A 7,845-nucleotide genomic window follows, 5' to 3' on the forward strand; every position below is an offset into this window, starting at 1 on the left:
CGCGGTCACCCCGCGTCCGCTTTTCTGTCGGGAAAACTCCTTATGTTCTTTTTTTCTTAAATACCCAAAAGTAAAACATTTTGCGAGGGCTCCGTGTGAACGCGTGTGGTGTAACAGCCTGTTCCTGCCACGCCGTGCTCGCAGAGGTGTTTCGCGGTGTTTGTCGAGGGCAAGCAGATGCACAGCCCCAACGCATGAACTTAAACAGAGGTGCGATATGAAAAGCCCGTGGGCTTTTCAGGATGGATTCGCAAAGGAGGCAGAAGACATTTGCTGTGCAGCCACGGAGACCTGGGGAAGGTGAAGTCTGAGGGCAGCGGTCTTACAGGCATTTTCTTACAGGACCACCTCTACGCTTGTAAGATTTTCCTGCTAGAGGCTCCCTTTGGGGAGCTGTTGCTTCCAAGTGGCTGTCGACAGATGAAGCCTTTTCTGCGGTAGCATAGATGTACTAGCAAAAGAGGTTGTAAGGGTTAAATCACAGTTTGTACCAGTATCCCAGACAGTTGTTTTTTTCCCAGGAAAGTTTACTCTATCTACTGCAGACTTTTGACAGGGAGAAGGCTTGGGGAAGCAGAGTATTTGCTGATAAAACTCACAGTGGTGGCAAACTGCTAGTTGTGAAGGACAAAGGTTTGAGATCTGATTCTTGTTCTCTCATCTGCTGCTGAGCTGGGAGCTGTTAAAGTAAGCTTCTGTATTTATGTTACATGACTGGTATGATTGCACACACCACAAAGAAATTAAGACTTCAGAAAGCCATTCTTCATGATGAATGTACAGGGCTTACATGTATGTTTTTCTAGAAAAGGGTCCGAATCGCTTCTCAATTATTTCACTGAAAATCAGAGCTAAGCTTAGATGGAGTGTGAGGAGTTAAAGCAGTATTTGGAGAGGAGAATCAGGCCTGTCCAGTGGAGTGCCCAATTGTGTTGGTGTTCTGAAACAATAAAAATAAGGGTTGTCTTGATATTAAGTATATGGAAATATGTGTGAATTCAGCTATCCTGAGAGACACTAGTTGCCTGGATACTTTGAATCCTTCTGAAAAGCATGTTTTTGAAATCAAGGATAGCTGCAAAGTGGCCAGTGTAAGCAGCCATCAACATTGCACACCAGCCCAGTCCATGTGAACCACAGCAGGGGAGACAAAGCCAAACCTGAAAATCAGTTTCATTGAGTTAGCTAATTGCCATCACTATAACATGCTGTGACAGCCCTCCTGCAATCCGAAGACACAAATTAGACCTTCTTGAGAATTACTGCAACACGTAACAATAATCTGAGAGATGAACTGTGATTGCAGTGGATTCCTCAGGACAGAGACAGGATTTTTAAGTCGCTTGTTTTTCCCTAATGTCTGTGACTTGCTCGTTTTCTATATTGCAGGGTCTATTGGGGGCTTTTTGAGTGTGTTTGAGAGCACATTGTGTTTAGTTTTACCTATTCTTTTAACAAGTTGTACAAAAGATTCTTTTAACTTAAAAGAATGTTGAAAAAGTATTTCTATTTTTCATTTTGCTTCTTTTGTTCACTCAATAAAGTACTAAACCTATTTAGTTTTAACTTTTTCTTGTTTAGGTCCTAATTAGGTACTGAAATCAGCATGGTGCTTTGTTTTCAAAGGAGTTTAATCTAAAACTCATAATAAATTAAGGCCTGACGTTACAAATATTTAAGAGCACAAGGAACTTCACATACAAGAGTGCTCATAAGTTTTAGTAAGGTGCTACTTATATCAGTAGACTTACAGGTATTATCTAGAAGACCTGATTTTATGCATTCAAATAATGTTTACTTTAAAAACATTCATTGAAAAAGTCACCATTGCTACAACTTACAGTTCAATCCATTATTTTCATCTTCTGCCTGGGTGCAGGCAGATGGCACACACGTCTGGTGTGTGGTATAGCAGGAGCAGGTCTGGTGGAAGTTGTTCTCTGTACTTTAATGTTCAGAAATTGTTCCTGCTGTACCATCTTTTTTTTCCTAGGAGTCAGGACATTCGGACTCTGCTTCCAGCTTTGACTGACTTGTGATTTGATCTCTCTTACTAAATTCCTCTACATTATGAACTCCCATTTTATAAGGTATGGAAAATCATACTTAACTGCTTCGCAGGGGCTTCTCAGCAGGGCAGATAGAAATGAATGATTCAGTGAAATGCAAGTGATATAAAAAAATGTGAAATGCAGATTAATGCTGTTCCCAGTGTGCATGCTACTGTTTTATGGTGGGGTTTTTTTCCATTTAAGTTCAGTTATAAGGTGAAACTGTACATGAGAAAAGAACAGGAATGACTTCCTACTGCCATTTAAGTTGGAAGTCTAGTGTTACTGATTTTAGTGGAAGTTACCATATGCTCTTCTGTCTTGACTTCCAGAGTGCTTCCATAGGTATGTCTGAATTGCAGAAGCTAAGGTAAGTTAGCCTGCCCTTTTTTTTTCCATTTAAGTTCAGTTATAAGGTGAAACTGTACATGAGAAAAGAACAGGAATGACTTCCTACTGCCATTTAAGTTGGAAGTCTAGTGTTACTGATTTTAGTGGAAGTTACCATATGCTCTTCTGTCTTGACTTCCAGAGTGCTTCCATAGGTATGTCTGAATTGCAGAAGCTAAGGTAAGTTAGCCTGCCCAGAGGTCTTGGCTACCACGGCCAGGCTATCTAGTGCCTCAGCCTGAGGTAGTTTGATTAGACTGTCTGAGTTATCTTCTCCGTACATGGTACACTGCAGTAGGCATATCCCACACAGCACACGCTTCAGGACACAGTCAGATTGCCCCAATTCCACTCATATCCATATGCTTGCTTGCTGGCTGTACATCTGCAGATGTAGATCTGCACTTTAGTGACGTGTGTGCCGTCTGAATCTCACCCTTAACAATTCTGAGCAAAAATAGATGCTTTGTAAAGCAAGAGGCACCATGAGGCTGCCAAAAAGTGTATTTGTACATATTCAGAGTAAGTTGTCTAAATTGGGCTTGTTACGTGTGAACTCTTGTACGTCTCCATCCAGGATGGCACACAAGTCAGACCAGTGATAAACAGCTCTGCTATTTGTAAACATGACACACACATTCAGCGATACAGACTAGAAGGAAGTATTATTCATTGTGCAGTCTGCATGCAGCATAATCACTGTGACCACAGTAACATGATGACTTGTTTAATTTATGGTAAGGCTGACACACTTGCCTTGTTTTGTTGCGTGATCCAATGATGTTTTATCGCATGTGAACCCTAGGAGAACCAGTCAGTGATTTTTTAAATCCAGGTGTGTCAAACGCATAGTTCTGAATAGAACATTGATCTGTTTTACACTGACTTGAGCAGACAGAGAAGTCTAACGTTAAATCAATGCAGAATCCATTTAGTGTAATCCCCTTGCTGAGAACTTCCACTTAGAGCACTTTCTGAGGAAGAGACCCAAAGCTTCATGAAGGGTAACAGTAACCTGGAACAGCTTGGCCTGGAAATGTCTTTCTAACCACCACATCTTTTTGTCAGCTACTTTATGCTCTAGAAAGTGAAACCACCAATTTATCTTACACTGATGGAATAGCCATAAAGTGGTTACGACTAATGGCCCTTTCCCTGCAAACACTGACCACATGTTTAACTAAGAGAACAAAGTCCCATGAACTATCCTGCACAAGGAAATTTAATGCCACTCTAAAGGCACAAAGTTCTTAGCATCCACAGGTACAGACCCAATGGTCTGCTCTTATCCCGCTCTTCAACTGATGCGGTTGGAATGTCTGTATCAGCCTATATAATTTTTTCTGTATTGAAAGCAGCACAGAGGAAGTAAACAGCCTGAGTCCTCCTGTAGGTGTCTAAGCAATTTAACCTGCAAACTGGCATATCGCCAATATCTGAAGATTGTTGTTAATAGCAGGGAAGGGTGTTCACCTTCTTTTAAGTTTTTCATCCTTCCTGCATTACGCAAGAGGTTAACAAGTTACTACACCCAGTCGAAGGCACTGTTAGGAGCTGGGTTCGATGTGAGTATCTCTGGGAGGGAGCAGGACAGGTTTACGTAACAAAGGAAGAAAAGTCAGGTCAGTGAGCCTAAGAAAGTCTGAAAATTTCTCATGTACCTAACTATACCCTGACAGGCCTGAATAAATTGAGACTTTCCAGGACACCTAAACGCGCAACAGACTGCAAGACTTTTGTATTTTTTTGGAACTCATAAGTACTGAGATACATATACTAAAATCAAGGCATTTTAAGTAATATGAATTAAGAAACGAGAGGGCAATAAAAATTGAGATAGATAGTTGTTTTTTATGAGATACGGACATTTCCTTAGTTCAGAACTGTAAACAACGTATGATCTTTGTAAACAGAATGATTTGAAATTTCCCAAGCTATAAACCAGACCGTACCATCATAGCTATGATTTCATGATTAAAACCTACACCTTATAACTGTAAACAGCTCTCCATTCTCACTACAAAGAATTACGGGTGATTTCAAAAATCTAGGAGACTGAGACACACTATTATTTCCCTATCACAGGAATTTTCTATATGTGCCATCTTTAATTGTTCAACTTAATAAAAATAAGCCATCCGAATTCAGAGCACACATTTTGCTATTAATATACAAAACAGTAATTTAAGTTACATGTATAGAAGGCATGTACCTCAAGCCTTTTGCCTTGAGGTAAGCAGTCTGCAAGAGTAATGCAGACGTACAAAGCAAGGGTAATAAAATGACTCTTACCTCCTGCCATACGTGTCACACACATTTAGCCTTTTCCACTCCTCACACTGTCATAACAGTTTCTGGGAACATGTCTACGCAACCCAGCCAATATTAATTTTCTGATATCTACATGGCAAATTGTAACCTCCATGCCCGTTACTGGCTATCAACATCAATACAGTGGGGCAGACTTCAAGGAAAACATGCATTAACCACATCTGTATATAACAGTTCTGTTTTTAAATTGGTTTATTCTAGTTCATATTTTATCTCATTTTAAAACTCTATAGAGCAGGAGCTATGTCTTATGTTTCTGGGATGCTTAGCGCAGGACACTGAACATGTGCGGGGTCTTTGGCTGCAGTTATCATACCAGTATTTATGACTGACTGTTTCTGTGTGTGCCAGTGCACACTGATGAGTAAGCAAAACAGTAGAGCCTAGAATAAGATGTCTCCTTCCTTTCCAGAGAGGCAAAAGAGGGATGGAGCTCGCAGCAGCAGGCTTTTTCACCAGACACTCCTTGGAGCTTTGCTGGCTGTGGTAAGTTAACATCTCCTGCTTTCTTTACTTTTTAAGTGAGTAGATTGGCTGCCATTCACAGAGACCAATTATCATTTCAGGAACAACTTTTTGGCACCAGAACTGTTTATATGGAAAACAGATTAAAGCTAAAACCCAGCTACCATCATAATTTCAAAACCCAGTAGGACTCTAGACATGTTTTACTTGCTTATTACTGCTGTAATAAAAAATAAAGGGTATTCAACCAGAACATCCATGTTTATTTTAATGTGGATTCATCGTATAATCAACAGATTTTAAGCTAACATCAAATGTCTCACTAAAGATATTGCATTGCTTTTAGAGCCCAGGCTCTTTTCTTTCAAGAAACATAATCAGTCCACATCAAAATAAATGCCAAGGTTTCAATTATTAATTTCTGCAATATTGATTTTTTAATATGACACTCAGTAGTGTATATTACTTTCCAAATTGAATTCTTATGCAGAAAGGTATGCCCCAGTATCATAAAGATACTAAGTGATACTCACCTGTGAATCATTCATGCATAAAAATCTATCATTTTGAACATAACCGTACAAGCAGTTAAAGTATCTGTTGAGAACATACGTTGTGTAAAAGCTGTAAGTTCAGACCTTAATCTATTGCCATTGACTGTTCAGTAAGCACGTTCTACACAGCATTGCTGAGCTTTTTACAAACACAACAGATAGAACACAGTCAAATAATTCCTGATCCAACCGAACAGAAGAATAATCAACAGAAATGAATATACCTGTGATGAGTGCACTGGTTGATAGGCCCTTTAAAATAGGTACAAGTTGCTTTAATAAAAGAGTAGCGTGCTCAGATCAACTTTTTTTTTTTTTCTCCCTACCACTGACTTGAGTATTTATTTTTTAATCATCATGAAGACAGAAGCTAGGATTTTCTGGTAACTAGGTAGTTACAACCACTACAACAAAGGATTAAATACACATTGGAAACTCTATTTTTACAATTCAGTGGTATAGATATTTACTGTATAAAAGGTAAAAAAATAATCTTACAAGTAAAAATAAAGTCTACATCTGAAATTACAATTTTACCAGCAAGCATGGGAAATAATTATTTATAAATCACCACGTCCACAAATTTTGCAGTGTTTTGATTACCATCAGCTTCATTAAATAGGAGGAAACACAGGCAAGTATCTACTAAGTGACTTGCCTGAAGTCACGGTGAGTCAGTGGCTGAAATGAGAACACAGTCCTGTTCTCCTGCTTTCTACTCCCTGTGTCCTCATCACTGATTCAGCAAGAATTCAGGCTCCACACCACAGATCTTCACTGGGTATAAGCTATAGTAACTGCCAGCAGCTGAAGAGTGCAAGAGAGATGGCGATCCCCACAGGTGGATAACTAAAGTTATGAAGGGCTGTCATTTTGGTATGGTAACATTCACACTACCAAGCAGGCTGTTACATACCTGATATAACAAGCTGACCAGTACGCTCACCGAGAGTGTTACTCCCTGATCCTGTCTCACAGGAGCCATAGTCTGGAACACTAATGCCCTTGTTCTTTCCTGTAGACTATCAACTGTGGCTGAACTACATATCCCGTGACCTGGTCCCCTCTCTCCTCTGGCAGCAAGAGTAGATCATTACAATTAGAAGTCAGTCCAGATTCCTTGTTTCTGTAATACCTATGACTCTTGTATCAGAACTACAGCACTATTTGAAAAGGTTTATTGATAACGAATAACTGTCAGAGATTATCCTTTTAGCTCGAATACTAAAATATTGCATTTTAAACAATTACCGATTTTTTTCTTTCTTACTCTACCACTAAGTGTTCTACAGACAACAGTTTAGTTACAGCTATGTTACTATCATATGGCTCTTATCAATTCACATTTATAACACAAGGATTTATTTTTAATAAACAGAAAATTTCTGAATATTTTGTAAATTAAAATTCTGAGATACAGGAACAACCTACCTTTAACAATTCTTTGCGCATCTCTAAGTTCAATTAAATCACACTACAGCAAAACGTTTCAAGTGTGCAAATTCTGACAGTGACTTCTGCAAGACATTTTATTCTGAAATAAACAAAGCCATCACTATTTGAAAAAATCAATCTCAGTGGAAGCCTACAGAGAAAAAACCTAACACCTGATTTTCAGAAGTGAGGGAAAATTAAAACTGGTAAAATTATTTGTCTCCCTATATTCCTAAGGGAGACATTTTGTCAGCTTCCAAGGAACATACTCGTTTCACTGGCTGCATGAAGCAAGCAGTGCAGATTTAGGGGACAGAGAACTTCATGCTGTGAGTTTTATTGTTTTGCTACAGGTTCAGTGTAGCAAAGTAGGTCTAGAAACACAGCAATGTCACATAGAAAGAAAAAAATAAATGCCAAGCTGCAGTGTCTCTTCAGGACTGAGTTCACGTTTCTACACGTAGATTCAATTTTTATATAAAACAGTCACTAAACTTACCTGCAGTGAAACCCATTATGACTGGATTACTGCCTCCTAAATGTGATCTGCAGATTGTGGTCTGTCAGATATCAGATGATGATACATAAACAGCTGCTTAAAACCCTCTAATGCATAACAT

General features: G+C 39.1%; 1 long non-coding RNA gene across 2 annotated transcripts; it reads left to right on the forward strand.

Moving 5' to 3' along the window:
• Window positions 1–1,999: 1,999 nt before the first annotated feature.
• LOC103906194 lies at window positions 2,000–7,796 on the forward strand. 2 transcript variants are annotated; one of them, XR_002086313.1, is made up of 3 exons: window positions 2,000–2,090; window positions 5,185–5,258; window positions 6,813–7,796. It is a non-coding gene; the product is annotated as an uncharacterized LOC103906194 (long non-coding RNA). The 2 variants fall into 2 exon arrangements; XR_657992.2 differs by lacking the exon at window positions 6,813–7,796 and adding an exon at window positions 5,339–5,486.
• The last annotated feature ends 49 nt before the right edge of the window (window positions 7,797–7,845 follow it).

The sequence above is a fragment of the Aptenodytes forsteri genome, unplaced genomic scaffold (assembly GCF_000699145.1).
Source record: "Aptenodytes forsteri isolate BGI_AS27 unplaced genomic scaffold, ASM69914v1 Scaffold72, whole genome shotgun sequence".
Classification (NCBI taxonomy): Eukaryota; Metazoa; Chordata; class Aves; order Sphenisciformes; family Spheniscidae; genus Aptenodytes; species Aptenodytes forsteri.